This window comes from Thunnus thynnus, chromosome 7 (assembly GCF_963924715.1).
Source record: "Thunnus thynnus chromosome 7, fThuThy2.1, whole genome shotgun sequence".
Lineage (NCBI taxonomy): Eukaryota > Metazoa > Chordata > Actinopteri > Scombriformes > Scombridae > Thunnus > Thunnus thynnus.
The window spans coordinates 6,750,743-6,771,735 of record NC_089523.1 but is presented as its reverse complement, the minus strand read 5'-3'; the positions used below and the strand labels follow the sequence as shown (position 1 = coordinate 6,771,735).

General features: G+C 40.0%; 1 long non-coding RNA gene across 1 annotated transcript; it reads right to left on the bottom strand.

Moving 5' to 3' along the window:
- Nucleotides 1-5,862: 5,862 nt before the first annotated feature.
- On the bottom strand, nucleotides 5,863-17,308 carry LOC137186698 (uncharacterized). Its single transcript, XR_010929077.1, has 3 exons — nucleotides 17,026-17,308; nucleotides 15,651-15,850; nucleotides 5,863-6,566 (listed from the first exon to the last, which is right to left on the bottom strand). It is a non-coding gene; the product is annotated as an uncharacterized lncRNA (long non-coding RNA).
- Nucleotides 17,309-20,993: the final 3,685 nt, after the last annotated feature.

The following is a 20,993-nucleotide window of genomic DNA, read 5'->3' as shown; positions in this document are numbered from 1 at the left end:
TTTACTCTGGGCTGTCATCCTGTTTCTCTTCCTTCTGGTTCTAGTTTGTCTGTTTAGACGTTTTACGTGTGCATGATGTGTGTGCGTGTTTGTGCATGTCAGCAGATGTGTTGGGGCTTACTGCATTTCCCTAGAGGTATCTATGGTGGCATACTTGAATGTGTGTGTGCTGTAACAAATGTGGAAGCTTTTATTTCCCTTGAGAAATATATAGTGGCACGTTTGCATGGGTGTGTAGGTGTGTTTTATAGTATGTGTGTGTGCATCTGTGTATTTCTGTACCTAGGACTGTGCCCCAGAGCACGTGCTGAACAGTATGTAAATGCCAGGCCATGCTGAGCCTAAGGGCAAACAGGCCACATAGGGGAGAGGAGAGTTTAGGAATGAGTTTTCTGCACGCTATTTCAGAACAAACTCCCTTAGTGTGCTGATGTCTAGGCCATCTCTCTAGGTAAACACACACAATACACACAATTTATTTTACCACCTTATTTGCAGTCTTAGTCTTTTGATGAAAATGCATATTAGATTTAGTCAAATTTGGGTAATTTGATTTTAAAGTGGTCACGTCAATCTGCTCTGCACTGACAAAGCAAACTGAGTCTCCTTAGTAAATCCAGTTGTCATGTCCAGACTTTGACTGTGTGTTCAGAATGCAAAACGAATTTTAGACACGGCACAATTTCATGTGAAATCAATGCAAAGACGCGAGTACACGCAAATTTGCCCGGGTACGTGTCTGCACGAGTTGAAAATGTTTCAATTTGAGTGAAAAATTTGTAACGTAACGCAGGGCTTTATGAATGTACTTCATAAACATACAGAGTTAGAGAGGAAAGAGCAGAAACTGGAGGAAAATAACAGAGTTCAGTCATAGGCTGAACTAAACACAAAGACATAGAAACACTACCACAGACACAGTCAGTGCGTCCATTGCAAGCAATCGTACAGCTCACGTACACTGATATTTTGGCTGTTTGGGGTGAATAAACACAAATGGTCCAGCGCTCAAACTTGCGTGAGTGATGCAAGGTAAACATTTGCTTCGTGTTATGTGTGAACACACCTTGACTGTTTGAACAGGAGCGCTTGCCGTCTGTCGTTCCTGCTAACCTAGCTTTATCATTGCCACCTGTGCTCTCCACTGCAGGGCAATTGATCATTCATTCACCTGTTCACTAAAATACTGTTGGTCTTGGTTTCACTTAAGGAAAAGCTAACACATCAGATAACCTAGTGATATTTCTTTAGTGAACACCTAGAGGAAGATTTAGATGGTTGTTAATCCATAGTTTTAACTCATTACTTCTGATAGCAATAGTGAAGATAGCTGACTGAAAGTCACATTGACATTACATTCACATCCACAGAACTTGATAATGTTACATTAGCCTACCTTTTTACACATGTTTTCGTAGTGTCCAGCTGTTTTGTTGCTTTGATTCATCTACATCCATACAGTCCTGACTGACATTTTTGACTATTAAACTCTTAATAAAATAATACTTGTTCAAAACAAGTGACTTTGACTGTCAATAGAAATACTTAAGATTTGAAACCACGTTTTCAGGTGCTTCAAGATAGACGAATATACTTTTTCTAGACTGTCCTAAAAATGTAAATATCCTTAATGTATGTAGAGATAATATAGTAAGAGTGAAACCTTTGAACAGTTATTTTAATCAATATTCTCAACAGAATGCAATAAAACAATGAACAAATAAATTAAACATCAAAATAATACAAAAGTCAACTTTTTCTTGTCTTGGAACCATTTCAAGAACGCTTCTTTGAGAATTGTTGAAATCTGACATCTCATTCCCTCTACATTAACCACACACTATCAGCACCACCCTCTAACTCTGCAATCTTTAACTCCCTACGATGTTTCGCTCTCCTCTTCTACTTAACCCATCTCAATTAATCCAGGAAGTCCCACTGAGATAAAGGATCTGCCCTGTCTCGGCAGCCAATTGTCTCCCTCCTGATGAATCCACTCACCTGGTTGGCTAGATTGCAATCAGTAGGGGCTGATTGAAAGGCAAGGACACAAAAGGACACAGACAAAATCACTTAGGCAGCCTATTAGGCCTAGAATGGGGTGCCCATTCACAACAATACAGTAGGCACTGATAATCAGCTGCTGATAAGGAAGAGGAAAAAAGTTTACAGGCCTCAGGGGGGCTGTCAAGTGATATGTGTGTGTGTGTGTGAGTGAGAGAGACAGAGAGAGAGAGAGAAAAAGAGTAGCATTATGCCATAGATAAGATGCATGTCTGCATGAATTTGCAAATTCTCCTGTTTCTGTGTGTGTGTACAATGATTGCGTGCTTACACTCTCCTTGTCTAACTGTGGTGTTGGCCATTGTTTCATAGTCAGTGTGGCACTTGGATTACAGTAATACACTTCCTACCACCAGATTCCCATAGAGTACAATACAGTTTAGCCAAAACCTCAGTGAGCTTAAAGCTTAGAAGGCCTGAGTAGAAACCCTATAGAGGATTACAGTCCAGCCCTGAGGACCCTTATTTTAGAATAGAGGCCAGGAATGTTCTACATCACTAACACCCCTCTAATCCTACACTATACCGATCTACAGTATGTGTGTATGTGTGTGTGTGTGTGTGAGGAGGAGAAAGAGGGCACAGTCGGTGGCTTGAGAATCTGTGGGCTTGTGTATGCATCAACAGTCAGGTGGAGGTCAACAGGGTCTGTTAACAGATGGATTGACGCAGGGATCAAAGGGTCACTCTGTGCATATGTGTCTGAGGGTGTGTGTGCATGGAGGAGGGGATATGTGTGTTTGGGGTGTCCACTGGCCTTTAACAAATGTTTTGCAAGTGATTTCTGGGTGAAGGTTAGAAAAATATGGGGAATAATGGATCTGTTCCAGCAGCTTCACAGCGCTTTGATGAAGAGAATCTGCCGTTAAGAAACACTCAAAATGCGATTTGCTTCCAAGCTATTGCAGTGAATTAGATTTTAAACCCAGTTTAAACACTCAGCATATGAGTTTATCCAATTTCCCCATGCAGATTGTTGATGTTTCACGGTGACGCTAGGAGACAGTATGTGAGTCATCTTTTTCATTACCAAAGATACAATATGTGTGGCATTCACATCTGCTGGCATTGATTTGTGTTCGAGGATATGCCTTTTGTGAAAGGTTAAATCCACGGCTGTCTAATGATGCTTTCATGCTGTCTGTCTCTTCATCTCCCTCAGTGTCTCTGCCTTTATTCTTGTCTCCCCTAATAAAGAGAATGGGGCAATATGCATCAGACATCAAACGACATCAAAGCCCACATACTGTTTAGCTCCGGTGCTTCCTCTCCTTCATGCTCTCTCTCTCTCCTTTTTAGTGTTTTCTGCACACACATTACCTGTCTGCAGACACTGTTTGATGTGGAGCATCAGCAAACACTGTATGTGTTTGTGTCTATACACTAAGGCATTGTCCCTGTCTAATAGGCAAATCAATTCACAAGTCACCATTGCAAATGCATTTTCCACACTTGCATTGCACATACAGTATATTATAATATCATAATATATATATTATAATTTGTCTTTTTAATGTTACAGTGATGAGAATGTTGTAGAGGTATTTCAGAGAGCAACATGCTCTACTTGGCCAGCTGACCACGATATATTTTAGGGGGATTCTTATGCTAGGTCTTTGCTATCGGCCACCATCAGGGTTACCACCAAACAGTCACAGAGACTTTTCCCTGTGTATCAGTCCACCTGTAGGCAAGCTAAACCAAATTTAAAAGATAAAGGTGGTTCATGTTGTTTGATCTTGCATTAGACTGGTCAGCCAGCTTCAAACATGTGTGTCTGGCAAGCAGGGTTATAAATGTATCACCTGTGATGTATCCATCTTTCTACCCTCTGCCAGATTTGCCCTGGGATATTCTGAATTTGTAACATGGCGCACAGAGATAGACTTATTATATTGTGCTTAAATGGTGTCAATCAACCAAATAATTGAATAATGCCTTCAGGTGCCATTTGGAAATACCAGAAACACCCACAAACAAGACTAACATGATGAGAGCTAGGATTTTCTACAACATATTCTAAAAAAGACAGCATCTCTATTATGCTGTTAGAAAAAGGCAAAGTATCTAGGGTCACTTTTAAAGTCCTAATTCACTACTGATACCAAGCTCTGTGAGGCTTAACTCAAGGGATCACCAAAGTCATTAGGATTCATCCTCTGGGAACCATGAATATGTGTATGAAAATTTTAGCCGAACAATGGAATAGATGTTGAGATGTATTTCACATGGTGAGGTAACTTTGACCTGCTGATGAGACTGGAAAACTCAGATATCACTAAAATCATTAGCATTCATATTGGGACTATGAATGTGTGCACCAAATTTGATAGCAATTCATCCAGTGGTTGTTGAGGTATTTCATTCTGGACCAAAGTGGTGGACTGACCAACAACCAACAGACAGACCAACATTGCCATCCTTGGAACCACGTTGTTAGCTTAGGAAAAAAAAGAGAACTTGAGAGAGGAGTTCAAATCCTGATACATTCTCACCTCCACACAACTGGCAAAAAACTGAGTAAGGCAAGTATGCTTGTCAGATTGTTGGTTTTGGAATGGTACAAAATGTGTCTGACATCAAAAAGCTGTGGGAGGAGGGGGTTTCAGATGTTCGACAATCTGAAAAGCATTTTAGTTGCAGCATACTGATGCATCTGCTCTGAATATTAGGTGTTGGTGTGTGGTGGGGTAAGGACATTTGGTAAGTTTGGGTATCCCTGTGCATTTTCACAAAAGCAGGTGAATGGCATTAATCTGGTAATTGCATTTATATAGTGCTTTTACCCAAAATGCTTTACAGTCTGCCTCACATTCACATACACACACTCACACACCGATGCCAGCGAGCTACCATGCAAGGCACTGGCCTGTCAGTTGGGAGCATTTGGGGTTCAGTATCTGGCCCAAGGACGCTTCCACATGTAGTCAGGAGGCGGCCAGGATCAAAGGAAAGTTAATTGCTTCAAAGATTATGTTCACTGGCAACGTTTTCCCATCCACACTGTGTTATGTTCTTGCTCAGAGGTTGGAGGTAGGGTGTTGCGGTGGAGTCACTGTTGAGTTTTACAATATTTAACTAGGATGACAAACTTTCCCTAACCTTGAAATTATTTTAGTTGCTTTAAGAGCGCCATAAAAATGTTAATCTTGCTGTTGTTGCCATGAAAGGATACTACAAATGAAATAGATTTTCAGTTCAATTCAGTTGATACATTTTGTATAGTTATAGTTATAGTTATCATCCATTTCTTTCTTTTTTTCTTGCCAGGTAAACACAAACAGAAATTCACCTAATCCACTTAATACAATGTATCAATGCAGAAGTAGTGGGGTATGCTAGTGCATCATAGAAGACCTGAAAGACATAGAACTATGGTCTGAACACAGCTGTTCAAACCTGTAAATACATGTCTCCCTCCAGAGTCCGGAAAGCTCTTCTCCCACACTCAGAGGAACTAAAACCCCGAGTGTTGGGGGAAGTTTGAACAAAAAAACAAAAAAAGACCATGAAGGATTTGGTCAGCAGAGTCGCCATTAGCCTCCATGAGAAGGTAAAGACAATCATTTGTTTTTGTTGAACACATCACACACATACAACGCCATAATTTGAAGCCAATTAGTTGGTGAGAAAGAAGCAGGAGAGAAAGTATTAAGCAGATAAGGATAATGGACTTCTGGCTACATGTTATCAAATAAAAAAGTTTTGTTGCAATTAATCAGAAGTATGTCAGATTATTTGTGGTTGTATGTGATTATATGCTAAACTGTAAAGACATACAGTATGTTGTATGATGAATTTCGTTTATCTACATTCTATACTGTGTTGTCACCATGATTTATGCTAAAACAATGATATAACTAATACAAACAAGACATAACATTTTCAACAGCCTAGGGTCATTTAATCATCTCATACAGTCTATAACACGATAACAAGCACAGACTAAACAGAACTGTGGTATGTTTTTGCTGTAGTAAAGATCTCCACACTCGAGGTCACACATTCACTTGGTTCTTTATTCTTTTGCTCAATAAAAGCAGTAATAGTGAGTCTACCTTAACTTTTCTTCCATTTCTCTTAAACATCAGTTAAAGCGCTTTTGATGAGAAAATGACCGGAATCTAATGAATAAATGGACCAGAATCATTTATAACATTATAACATTATGATTAGCTTTACTTATAAGCAATTTAGTGTTAAGTAGTCCTATAACAAAAGAGACACCCCTTACTGCTTTTGTTTTGACTTACTAAGAGGAAGAGAAAGGCCGCTCTGCATGGAGGTCTTTCCATGAGAACTGTCCACCATTAACAATGATCTGCTCCACGGTGACATCCGCTACCACAGGGTTTGTGTCAGCAACAGTCTTCACTGAAGTAGATATTTTGCTGCAGAGACCAGAGGCCCAGCTAAAGTCTCTGCCGTCATGCCCAGTGAGAGGAAGAATAGACTCGCTGGGCGCAGCAAGATTCACCTCCCTAAACTTGATTTAGGAGAGGCTGCAAAGGAGAAAAATATGGAAGAGCAGACAAAGAAATGTGAAAATGAAAAAGACACTAAGAAAATGCAAAAATTAACAATGTTGCACAAAAGAAAATGTGAGCACAGATGCCACCAGAGGTGGAGCCCGAGCAGTATGGCAAAAGGAAATCCAGGATAAAAAACTGGAAGACCTCAAGGATATCACAGTTCTGGTAGGTGAGGGAGTAGAAGAACCCAGGCTGCAGGAAAAAGATGAGAGCACTCAGAGAAGGACTGAACCAGAGCAAACAGGTGAATATCTGAAGGAACTTGACAATCTACACCAAACATGGCAAAAGGCAATCCAGAGTGAAAAACTGGAAGGCTTCAAAGACAACGCATGTCTTGACGATGACATAATAGAGGAAGCCCAGATGACGATAAAAGACGGGCGTTCGTCAGAGAATTCTGAATTGACTCAATAAAGTAGTTAATGATCACTACTCAAAGTAGATCATCAAACAATACATCAGAGAGATGGAGGAAGGAGATCAGTTTTACGAGAACACACACTATACAGTCTTCATCACTTTATTTCTTCAATTCCTTTTCAAAATGATTCAACTATGATGTAATCCTGTGATAAACTGATACTGTATTATTCTAACTTCTTGTCTGGCCTATTTACTTGTGAAGATACCTTTTACTTTTGTCACTTAATGACCAGAGCTGAGAGAGAGCAGCAAAAGAGTGAGGATCTGCTCTGCCGTGACCACTACAGGTCTTTAAGACACTGACACTTTTTGGGAAGAGAGGAGATAGGTAAAAGAGGTACTGTGAGTAAAAGAAATGGAGCAACATGAAAAACAGCTGCTGAACACAACATGAGTGTTCCTGACTCTTCTCCAGGCCAGCCCTAGAAGAAAATGAGCATATGGGAGAAGAGATACTTAGGATGAGTCAGTATAATACAAGTGTATGTGTATCTATTTGATACATGTCTAGTAACATAGACCTAGATACTCAAAATGTTTATAAAGATTGTGTGTAAAATGTTTTCATGACCAATATATAAATGATCTTTAAAAAAAAACTCTGCTTTTCAGAATGAAAGAATTCTTCCACTTAAAGCAGGTGCCTCTAACAATGCTGTCCCCACCTGCCTGGTCCTGCGGAAAACTGGAATTACATGCATCATATCTCGACTTGAAACTGTATGAACCTTAATCCTACAGAGACCCCAGACCCCAGAGGTATACTTGTGGTCATATCTGACAGGTGCTTTATTCTATCATTCCAGATGTTCATGACTTTGTTAATCAATTTGTTCCTCATGACTTCATACCATTGTCTTCTGTTTCTGTTATAATTAGTGCTTTTTTAAGAAATACCAATGTATTGATGTCCTGGGAGCAGCACCCAGTTCTGCCTATGCAGTATTAGTACATGGAAGTATTTACTTCCAGAGTTCATGTTTGCAATGGGTCCTAATTTTAAGTATCACACACTACCGGGGGGTTAGGAGCAGTCCTTCAGTCATTTTAAAGGCTTTGTGGAAAGATTGTACCTGGTATAAAAGCTGCAATTTGCATTAAAGAAAAGTATATATTTTTGATGCACACAATATGCAAATTAACTGTAACTTTCCTAATTTTTTTTTTTTCAGATGACATTAATAACTAATAATGTTTTGAGAAGACATAAGTGAACATTTTGCTATGATGGTTGTTTTTTACAGTAGTTTATTATTGGGGTCCACAGGGACCCCCGTCAGTAGTCCTTGTATGTTAAATATTTTGGGAGGATGAGGGTTAAATATTCCTGTGTTGTCTCCACTGTATTACTCTATCCTCTCCTAGCATCTGCTGCCTCTTCCCGCTATGTGAGTACTGTTTTTAAGTTTGGCCTCTTGATTTTTAAGTTTTTGTTAGTTTTATCCAAGGCGAGGGTGTAAAGATAGAGGGTTTTGTATATTGTATTTTGTATTAAGATTCATCCTCTTGGGACCATGAATGTACAATATCTGTACTAAAAGCAGGGTCTGACCTTCTCTCGCAAGCTCTTTTTTCATTCTTAACACAACTATTTTTTCACTGCTCATATGTACAAACTAATACAGGACTATGAATGCTTTCCAGGAGAGACTCCTGAAAGTGTGTGCCATTATCTCTATATTTAAACAATTAATTACATCTTTCCCCTTTCTATGACGGTTGGCTTTTCACCCTGCTTTTGAGTTTGGGTGTTTGGAACAACAATAAACACTTTGACAATGGAACTGTTTAATCAAAACTACAAAGTTGACCAAAAAGTTTTACCAATTTTTACCATGACCAAAAAGTTTTACCAATACCTTTCTGTCATGGAGGCTATGGACAGGGGTTAGTCCAAGGTCAGTCAGTGGATAGAGATGTATTGATATGGATGTCCTAGGCCGACTGATGAGTGATTTTTGAGGTGTGCGTGGGATCAAAGAGTGTCAAGGGTGTTCTCAGGAGTTCAGCATTGACAAAGACGGTGTGTGCGTGTGACTGTGATGAAGAGAGGTGTCCTGTCCTCCTCCAAGGACCTGTAACTCAGGGTTTTCATCAATCACTCCCTCCCCTTCCTCCCTTTGCTGTCCTCTCACTCCTTTAATTCTCTCTCACCATGCTTCTGCCACATTCCTCAATCAAACTAGCTGTCTGTTGTTTTTTGTACTTGTCTATTCTCCCTCTATGCCCTCTAACGCTGTATCCTTATAAAGTTTTTCATGTTTCTGACTGTCCTCCCTTGTCCTCGTCTTCCTTTTATCTTTGCCTCTGCATTTATATTTTTTCTCTCTTTATCTTTCCCTCCCTGTCTCTGCCATCACACTTGTCCTCATCACCCTATATACTTTAGCTCTAGGTGAGTCCCATTGTGCAGTTTAAACACTGTACACTGCCAAGGCATCTCCCCGTAGCTGTGATTTATGAGTGCTGTTACAGCAGGTATGTTTGCCTAACAGTCACCTATCAAGGAAAAATCCCTCATCCCAGCTCTTCATTTCCTTATGGACTTTTTACAGACCCCAACTGTCAACTCCAATGACCCCCTTTTACAGTCCAAATAACAGCTTGTAATACACCACTCACACTATTCATCCACTTGTGTTCCAAGCATCTCACAAATTCATTTATGTGACTGATTTGGGACACAAAACTTTGGGGTTTTTTTTGTGTGTTGCCCTGTTTGGAAAATTCCTGTCAACCTTGTTGTAAAGTTCTTGTTTTGTTCACCAGGGTGCTGATATTGCCCTCATATGCACATACGTATGCTGTGTGATTTATGAGTAATAGGTAGACACAGGCGCCTGTTTTCTTATATACAGCTGAGAGGATGGCTGCCTGTTGTTTGTTATAGCTCCATGAAGCTTACATAGGGGGGCATTCAAACATAAATTCTGGCTTGTGTGTGTGTGTATGCGAATAGATGCCATATCATCAGTCCTCCCTAGTATGTTCTTATTCATATTTGCATCTCTACCTCCGTTTGAACTGTTCACAAACACATATTCCGCCCATTACACTTAGCGAAAAACATATTGGTTTTCCCAAAAGCCTCAGCATGAGCTAACTACTGAGCATTAGTAAGGAAAGTTGTCCTGCTGAGTTCCCTTGCAAGCCTGGAACAAAATGCCGGCAGGGGGGGTTGAAAGAACCTCAGTGTAACGTTAGAACCAGCGAACAGGCTAGAACTGTTTTTCATTTGCATCCCTGTGTGAAGTACGAGGAGAGAGGGTGGACAGGAAAGGGAAGGATAAGGATGAGGAGTTGTTTTGAAGGATGTTGTTTGGAGGGAAAGAGATGTAAGGATATAGAGTTATCCTCCAGAGGGATGTTTGCTAGCTTTGAGGTATCCTTGGCTCTTGAAGAGCTGACAGACATGTGCTTCATAGCACATTTAGCAGTATGTTGATATAAGTCCAATCGCATGCACAGACTTCCAAACAGGTGGTGAGAGAAGGTGTTGTTTTTCAAAAAATGTAAGATTTGTTTGGATATAAGGTTTCAAACTGTCTTGCTATTTGCATTTGCAAATGTATGTTATGTCTAGGTGCATTCTGTCGGTGAATCCTTAGCATGTGTACTGAAATGTGCAGGCTGTGTTCACACTGCAGGCCTTCATGTTCATTTCCACATGCTTCTTGTATCAGATTCTGATAACTGTTTATATCTATTTAGTTGTAACTTGTATCCCATTTCAGGACAAACTGACAGCAGTATGGAAAAGACATGCTTTAGCAACAATAACAAACGATATCACATCTGTTCTTACACATTTACATCTCCTGCACATTTCCAACATATTTCACTTGTGGTACAAGTATTTAAAATTCAACTAATCTACTTGGCATTCTTCCATTCTTCCAGAGGAAAAAACCAAGCTGCAGCCATGCTAGCAGCTTTGTGAGGCTTTCATCTCACCATTTTAGTTTTGAATGTTAGCATGCTAACATTTGCTAATTAGCATTAAACACAAAGCATAGCTGAGGCTGATGACAATGTCATTAGTTTTGCATGTATTTAGTCATAAATGCAAATATAATTAATTGGATAAATAACAATTTTCACCTAATTATGGTCCTAGAGGAAAGGTCGGGGAATCACCAAAGTTTTTACAATTCATCCTGAGGGGTGATGACAGTCTATCTCATAGTTACCAGGGAATTTCATTCAAAACCACAAATATGAACCTCATGTTAGCATTAGATGAAAAGTCAGGGGATCACTTCAAGTCATTAGGATACATCGTATAGGTACCATAAATGTCTGTACAGCATTTCATGGCAATCCATTTAACAGTTGTTGAGTAATTTCAGTCTAGAACAAAGTGGTGGACTGACAGACCGACCAACTGACATTGCCAACCCTACAGCCACATTGCTAGCATTAAATACTAAGTCCAATAACTTGTTTGCTGTTAACACAGATTCTTAAACATCAGCTCTGTGTCACATCTGAATTTGGCTAGATTGATATGCACCATGACCAGTGTGTGTTCGTGGGTGGGGTGTGTTTATATGTGTACATGCATGAGTACACTGGGGTGTGGGTGAGCATTCGTGACCCCTTGTGTGTGGTCAGTATCTATGGTACTTATATCATGGTTGAAATCTTTCCCTTCCACCTTGCGGTGTCACCTGATATGCTCTTGTCCCTGCCCACTTGCCCCGAGGCTTCAAGTATGGGGCCATTTATTACCTGCCAATCACTGTGTCAATAGCTGTCAATCACATCACCCCGCCCCTTGACTATCTCTACCTTTCCTCTCCTTTCTTTGCCTTTTGACAGGCCCCCTTTTGTTTCAGCTTTTATGTTCTCTGATTACTGTTGTTTTTCAATTTCATGGCCATTTCTTCCCCATAATCAATTTGCACAACATGCCCATTACTTATTACTGTTTGCCTCAGTTGCAATTGTCTTGGAATTCAATAATCATTTTCGTTCTTTTCTGCTTGGTAATTGAGGCAGTGGAGTGTGTGAGTGCGTTTCTCCTCACAGTCTAGTCAACTCTATCTGTATGTCTCAAATTCTTCCTTCGCATTGTGTGTGTGTGTGTGTGTGTGTGTGTGTGTGTGTGTGTTGTGTGACCACAGTGGTAAAACTGCACAGGAAGAGCATGGTAGCTAATGGAAGACCACATTAACTTGATAAAAGCATGACAAAGAGCCTCCACACACACACACACTCGTACATGGTAATATTCACATATACAGTACAGCCACACACACATACAAAAAAGGAAACACACACACAAGGACACATTCTCTCTGTCTCCCTCTCCAGCATTTTAATTAAAAGCCAGAACTCCCAAATGTTGTGAAAATAACACACACAGGCAGGGTGCCATGCCACTGGTCCGATGGCCAATTATTCCGAAACCCCAATAATTCAAAAAACTTCCCATTGGATCGAAAGCCCATTAGTCCTACGGCCCGTTATCCCGAAAACAAAAGCCCACAGCTCCGAACGCCCTTTGCTCTGAAAATACACACTCTCCCTGGAGTTTTTTGCCCTTAAAGTGGATATGAAGCCATCAATCAAGTTAACATGATTTACTTAATAGATTTCCACTCTAATCAACAATTATATAATAAACATGACAAATGTAAACATATAAATGACAAAAGAAGCCCTGTTATATCTTTCATGGCAAGGGCGCCACCACCTTGCCGTACCATAACCTGTAAGGTCACAGGGTTGGTTGGTTTGGCTGAGTTCGGCAGATACAACAGTAGGGACAGTGAAAAATAGAGATAGTGAGAAGTGAAAGATGGAGACTGATGAGCCACAGGACTGAAGACAAAAGGGAGGCCACTACTGTATTGCTCTTGATTTTTACAGGGTTAAAGTCAAGGACAAAACAGTTTGATAAACTGCTGCTGAAACGGGGAACAGTACTGCTGCGCTGGCTTGTGGCACTGAAGAGAGAGAGCCCTCTGATGGGCACTGACTCCAGGGTTTGCAGTCAACATTTTTTGGAGGAGCTGTTCACTGATGTTAAAATGCTATCGTACACTGAACATTAGTGCAAGTCAGGTGGATATTGCTAATGTAGTAAGGTGCATGATTGTCCATGGATGTTAGAATTAACTATACATTGATACTTTTAATAGTCACAAAAGAATAATACATAGTACAACTCTATCATTCACCAGAGGAAAAAAAAGGCATTAGTGAGAAAAGAACAGACGTCGGGTCATTGAGGAAAAAACTAGTGACATCTGCAGATATGATTCTGGCTGCTACATTCTGTACCCTGGCTTCTACAAGAAATGTGATATTAACATCATAATTTTGTTAATTTTGTTCGATGTTCCTCAGAAGCACAACAAACATCCCCAGTGTTTACACATATTAAGTGACTAACTGATGAAATCATTCACTCAAGGTTCCTATACATTTTCAAAAATGAAATTCCATGATTAGATATCAGAATTAATTTTGAGGAAAAAAAAAGGTTTGAATTCAGAGTTCTGTGGATTTCCATTACTGTAGGAACCCTGCAGCCTCTTTTTTTGATTTAACATACTATTATTATTGTTGGGATCATTTGGATTTTTAGATTCTGTTTAGAGATTCTAATCCAGCCTCTATCCTCTGTTTACTGTTCAAATCACCTATGTATGTATGTGATATATTATGTAGTTCAGTTTCTCAATCTCACCTGGAATAAGTCTTCCTTGGAGACAGTATTGATGAGTGTGAATTTCCCCTAATTTAATCACTGACAATATTTGCGCAAGTCTGAGCTCAGTTCAGTGTCAGAGAAGCTCTTTTCATTAAACCACTATGCTTAAAAATATGATGGTAAACTTTGTGTATTAGGGAGGGAAAAACAGCCCTGATGGAGCTGACAACACAAGCTGGAATCAGGATCCAGTTTTTCTTCCCCAAATGCCCCCTGGCCCAAAGGGTGAACTGCCTGTATGCAGTCAACCTAAAGAGACTGATGAAAAAGACATTTATTGGTTAGATTTATCACAACCACATGTATTCCTACATTTCCTCTCCGGAACTGTTTGCTGTTCATGCAGTCTCAAATGATTAAATTCATAAACTAGTTGTTTGTCTCTGGTAGTACATTACTCGTTTAATGTATTGTATTATTCTATATCTCCTGTAAATTCTAAAAGTGTGAATCATTTCTGTCAGATTCCAGAATACGCCTGTGTATCAGGGCCGTGCAGAGACCTTTAGAGGGGCAGGTGCTCAAAGTTGAAAAGGGGCAGATGGAAGATTTTTAAACACCATACAACAACATAATTTACAGCATAAACTGTTGAATTATAGCAACCCATATTCAAACAGAATGTAACATGGAATCTTACAACAAACCACATCATACTATATCATTGTCCCCCACCCAATGAAATGGGGGACTATAATTCGCTTTCTATTGTGTGGTTGTGTGTGTATGTGCTCTGTTGGCACCTATTAAACATCACACAGCCAAAGGCAACATTCTCTGCAGGCTGGATGAGGCAAACTGAGAGCTGAGAACCATAATGGCCACAGTATAGACCATAAACCGTGAGGACCGAGATTTTGTTATTGTAAGGATAAATGAATGGCAGGATTAGCCCAAGGCTTCAAGTATTTTTGTCTGAAGATGTCAGTTTATAATGTTTGACTGAATGGCATATAAAACAATTTGCTTTCAAAAACAAAAACCCCATGAGTGGTGAAACGGCTGCTCCTTTAAAGACATTTAACAAAAGATTATGCTTTTGATATGGTGACAATCTCTGAACCAGAGCATAACATGTAGCTCTTCAAATCCCATAATAACAAAGACATTTCAAAAACTACAAGGCATACAACGACTGGGATGGAAATGGAGAATGTTTAAAGACTATAAAATACGGCTAAAAATAATGGAGAGACAGAGTTCAAAAGTAGTGCAAGAGTCAAGTTAGGCGCAAGCAGTGCATGCCTGCCATATCATAATTTATTTTAATTTAGATCTTTTTTTTCTGCAAAAGAATGAAAACATTCTGAGATCTATACTTAACAGCTCCAAGCAACACAGTGGAAAAATATTTTTAAATCCTTGGACACCATTTGCTGAATTTCACAACATGTTTTGCCTGAAATACCTTATTGGATGTTAGATTTTGTTACTGAACAAAGACTCAGCTTTGTTCATATACATTTTCCCCAATCAAAATGAGAACAAAATGAATTGTGATTATTTGCCACTGGATTTTTTTCTGATATATGCAGTATTTTCTGCTACTTCTACTTCTAGTCAGCACATCTTCAAGGTTTAAAACAATAAGAAACATCCACTGGAATGGGGAATGGGAAAAATATTCTCCAAAGTATTTAAATATTTACAGAGATTTAGTTTTAGTTTTTTTTTTGTTTCAGGTTTTTTTTTTTCCAGCGTCTCACCTACAAACATCATGTTATGTGTGTGTTGTGTGTTAGTATCTGTATTTAAAGATCTGTAAATCCTTTTATAGAAGGTTTCAGTGTTGTGCTTTGACTTTTGTTAGTGGGGATGCCCTTTAGTTTACATTTGGATCATAGATTGTGCTTTTACAAATATTTAAAGAACAGTAAATCATCTAGATACAGGTATGAGTTTCTTACCAGTTTTCCTGCTTTGAATATTTTCATGTCCATCACCTGACACCTGGGCTGCTTCTGTGTGTTTCTCTTTCCTCCTTAAACTTTTTCTCTCAATCTTGAATCAGTTCCATCTTACTTTTTCCCTGTTTTCCATTCAACAGCATTACATCCTGCAATTCTTCCTCACTCCTGTCTCCTGTCTCCTGATTCCTTCACTCACTCTGGAAATGTAAAAAAAACCTTCCTTTTAAAAATCTGACAGAGCATGAAACAGAACTTTAACTTGTATGGTGTTAATTACAGTAATTGTGGACAAACAACACAGTGGGAATGCATCAGCAGTCAAGCTATCCAAACTATCAAGCTACATTAACATTACTGTCATATAAAGCAGCAGCACTAGATAAACTGGATGGTTAAAACAACATAATTGTCAAATTAACAAACTTTGGCTTCATGGAAGTGTTTTTGCTAGCCACTTACTTTGTTGTCTTTCATCTAACAGATTATTATTTGATGGCACATGTCAGTTAATGTCATATATCATCCTCTGAACACTGATTCATTCATCTGTCCCATGAAAATGGCTCCAATCTGCCTGTTAGTTTCAGTGCAGAGGGTTTGTTTGTTTTAAACATCCATGTAGCAGGAGTGGGTGGTGATTTGCTGGTCGCTCCTTGTTAACAGTAACAGCTGTCTCCATGTCTCATACAAGGATACAGTGTTCAAACGGAAAACAAAACAAGCACTCCTAGAAACTGTGATGGACAGTCTGTGTAAAGCTAAACATAAAATACGCCTTGAGAAAAGGGTACTTTGGACATCAAAGGGCAAAGGGACAGGTGCTCGGGCACCCTCAGCCCCTCCTGACGTGCCAGCTGTGTATTGATGATCTCACTCAGAAGTTATTGAGGATGACCCTGGCTGAATGTCTGAATATCTAACATCAAAGTGTCTACACCAGGGTGTTTTGACCACAGTATCCCAAATGTTGGCTTCATAATGTGATGTGCAACGCCTCATGTGGCGTCATGTCAGACCTCTCAGATATGTTTGGCATTACACTGGTTCTTTCACCAGAAGCATGTAACCTAGTTGGCTATGTGAACCAGCAAACAACCATCATTGGGTACTGTCATTGTCAGCTAACAGCTGTTAGCATCAACTAGCTAACGCTAGGCTGTAGCTAGTAATTAGTACCAATGGAGCGATATAAACAAAAATGTGTCGGTCAGAAAACAACTATATGTAAACAAAATGCACATGAAAACACTGTTCACACTGTATGCCATCATATTCCTGTCTCTGGCCAACACCAGTAGTGTGTATTTGTTTTATTTACTGCATAAGGTTAATGTTATTTCATCATTCATCGGTTATAGCCAGCTTGACTTACCTGCTATCGACAGGACGCTCCAGTGTTTCAGCTTGGACATTTTTCAGTGAAGCATTGCCACCTTCAACACATCCACCTCCTGGCATAGTATGCTGAATGTGCGCACCATGATGATGCAGGAGTGACCAGCCTCCTGACAGCAGGTGGACTGACATGGAGGGCATCGCTTTACAACAGCCACACACTGACACCAGGTAACGTTGCCAACCTGCTCTTCACCCCAAACCACCGGCTCCACAACTTCTTCCACCTGTACGATTGCCCAGTTCCCACGATGTATCAACTTGAATGCATACGCAATGGGACTCACAGGCTCAGCAAGTCTTTCAAGTTAATTCACCTCCGTTTCAACACATAGGCAATGACATCACTCCAAAATGGCGGCTCGTTAGCTAGATAGCTAGGTGGATATTACGAAAATAAATTTGTCATATCTGTGGTTTTGACAACTTTTTAAAATCAGATTTTAGGCAAGGTGGTATATATGTATGGGCTCTACCAGTGCCAAAACATGCACATTTCATGTCCCCTTTATTATGTCAGGGAGGCTATTTTGATGTGCAAGTGATAATTTTTACCCAAACCATGATCTCTCCCTAACCCTAACCAAGTGGTTTTTGTGCCTAAACCTAACCAGACCTTACACCACAGTGTTGTCACATAATTATTTTTTAACAAGCACATCAAAATATACCAAGATATTAAAGGCAAAAAATGACAGAGAAGTAGCCTAATCAGAACACCTAACCATAAATAATGGCAGTGCGTCATTATTGGTTATCAGACACTGAAAATGTTTATTATCTGGCAAAACAGACTTTTTATATATTACTGAAGTCTTCTGCTAAATTCAGCTTCATGTGGATTAGCAGTTATAAAAATGTGTAAACTGCGTCATTAAGACAGATGAGCATTATCTGGGAAACATCACGTTTTAAAAATTGCTTGGACATGCTGACTGGCATCATTTCAGAATGTCAAACAGTAACATTACATTACTTTAGTTTATCTAACTTAGCTCACAGAATAGCTGTTAGTCTTTTGTTAGGACTCACACAAAGTCATATGTTATAATTTAGGAGTAGGCTATCTGTGTAGTGGGGAGCCTAGATCCATTAAATTAAGCAATATGTTAACGTAGTCTTAAAATTAGTAACACCGGCAGTTACTGAACTCCAACAACCCCAATGTGTAATTTCGTAGCAACAGGCCTTCGGAGCAATGGGCGTTTGTTTTCAGGATAAGGGGCCATTGGACTAATGGGCTTTTGGTCCAATGAGACATTTTTTGAACTATTGAGGTTTCGGGAATAATGGGCTTTCGGATCAATGGGCAGTTCCCACAGGCAGCCCCTGTATTTACAATCCGATGAATTACATTTTCATACAGAAAAAACAACACTAATAAATCATACTTTTCACATTTAATGCAAGATCCGGTGACAAAATATGACAAATTTTTATGCTGGGTTTTCATTTCCTAATGGTTTCGGCCTTACCTCTCGCATTCATTCTTTTTTTTCCCTTTCTTGTCAGCTTCCATCACTGTCCTCATCTATCCTGTGCTCCTTTCTCCTGCCTGCACCTCCTGAATTTCCTGCCAACCTTACTTCTTCTACCTCTTTTTCTTCTTTCTTTCTTTCTCCTGCACCCCCACACACTCTCCTCATTGGGAATAGGAGGTAATTTAGAGCGATGTAGGTTAATGACAGTGGAGACTTGCATCGGCCACAGTGGCCTGGTGTCTGGAAACACGCCTGGAATCCAGACTAGGACATCTGACATCCTCTTCCTCTTACTGTATACACTGATGAGCTCTGAGCAACTCCAACCTCATAATATCCTTTTTTAAGTGAGATAAACCTGGAGCAAATGCTTCTAAGTGCCCTATTTTCTCAGCAGCTAGGAAATGCTGCGGTTAAAAAAGCTGCATGAAGGCTTTTAAGTTCACATACCTTCTCCTGCTGCCCACCTGATACCAAAACAGAGCATGTCAAGCCCTCAAGCCTAAAATATTCAGACTTTTTCTATAGGTGACTCCAGCCCAAACCCCTCTCAGCAGGCCTGTCGAGACTACCCAGCCCATCTGTTGGTACAGTGTATGAGAAGGCATTAATCAGACAGCTCTTGACCATAACAGACCCCCTCTCAGCCACCTCAAACATCCCTAAGTTCCCACACAGTTGTTTGTCAATGTCCAGCCCGCTCTGCAGAGACGGCACAAAACCCTCCTTTGTCTAATTGGCTCTTTAAGACGCCCCGACGATTAAAAATCTCCCTGGTGGCAGTAGAGGAGGCAATGGCTATAGGATCTCCCGCTGAGCTGTGACAGGCTACTGTTTACCAAAACTCTCCCTCTGTTCTCCCCCCTCCGACATCTTTGTTTTCTTTCCCTGTGATTCTCCTACACAAAGGGAGGCTGCTCGGAGTGAGGGGGAAGCCCTAAGGCTAACAGGCCCAGACAGCAGGACAGAGGGCCATTGATGGCTAGCATATTGACAGAGATGCTGAAAGACACCTCCAATGGACAGAAAGAAACAGAAAGAGATAGATAAAGGAAATGCTGCACAGGCATCAATTCACTAAATCCTGACAGAAGGTGAAGTGCCCGTAGTTACTATTTTGATGCCACCAAAACTTGCAGCACATTTACATACAGACTAATTTTCTGGGAACAAAGTGATCATCAGTTTAGGGAGAACATTAGTGCTAAATTTAGCCTTGCAGAACCAGCCTAAATCTCACAAGCTCAGTTTCCTCTATAAGATATTAGTCTGGAAGAAACAAACATCCACTGTGAACGGATTGAGCCCAGAAGCTGGAAAGCAACCAATCAGCAAAGTATGGGGAGTAGTTTACTGACTATAGATACAGAATAAAGAATTGGGATGCATTCTCGCCTCAAATTTATTGAAAGGGCTAGGCCCTATTCAGACCAAAAGTAGCGGTACATTAAAAAATGATGTTGGACTTGTTCCTACAGGCACCTGTGAGAAGATGGAGTTTGAATAATACATCTGTGAGTTTGAAGGCTTATCAGAGGGCAAACGCCATACAGCAGTTTGTAATATGGTGTGGCAGGTTTTCTCCAACTGTGATAATTCAGACAGCAATAGTTTTTTCCCTCCATTTAGACATTTGCAAGGTAAACAGTAGAATACACCTTCATACTAAAGGTATTCTACCTAGAATGACAGGTACATTTGCAATACAGTTCTGAATGAAGTTACATTGCATTGTGACAAAGTTGAGCCATGTTCAACTTTTTTGTTAACAACTCAGCCTTTTTTACCAAGTAGTTGTTGCTTCTTGTTGCTTCTGCACCAGTTAACAAGGTGCCGAAGTAACAATGAAGAGCAGACTCTTCCAGTGAGACAGCTAGGTTTTTTCATTTCACTGAGATCCCTGCTGGGCCAACGTATTACTGTCATTGAAATGAATGAAGGCTGAAGCTGCTTCAGTTTCGGGATCCTTGTATTGGACATGTTGGCCAAGTGTCACATTGTCACAGCTTTCTGGGACTCTTGAATAGAACAGAGTGTAATTCATGTTATGAGTAACACCTATGCTTTTCCTACTGTGACAAGTAAAGATGTTTACTGTGAAAAAGCCAATCAGGTGTAGGAGAGGCTTTTGTCAGTGTTACAGTAAAAAACACTTATTTTAAATACAGTATAACAGGCATGAAATAATGCCTGCTCCAAGCAAAATACATCTTGAACTTTGCCAGAGTACAATCAGTAAAGTAAAAATTGTAGGCCACTGCTTAATGCTTCCTGATGTGAACGATCTATGGAAATGTTTCACACAAATATCATCCAATTTTTTGTAGGTTGTAATTTGTAGGTTGTAACTTCGTTGTAATGCTTAAATTTGTGACTCGCTTTGGTTGAGCTGTGACAGGTGCCAACACCAGTAAATGTCCATGTTGAACTGGGTGGTTGGAAGGTTGGAAGGCAGAGGGGTAAT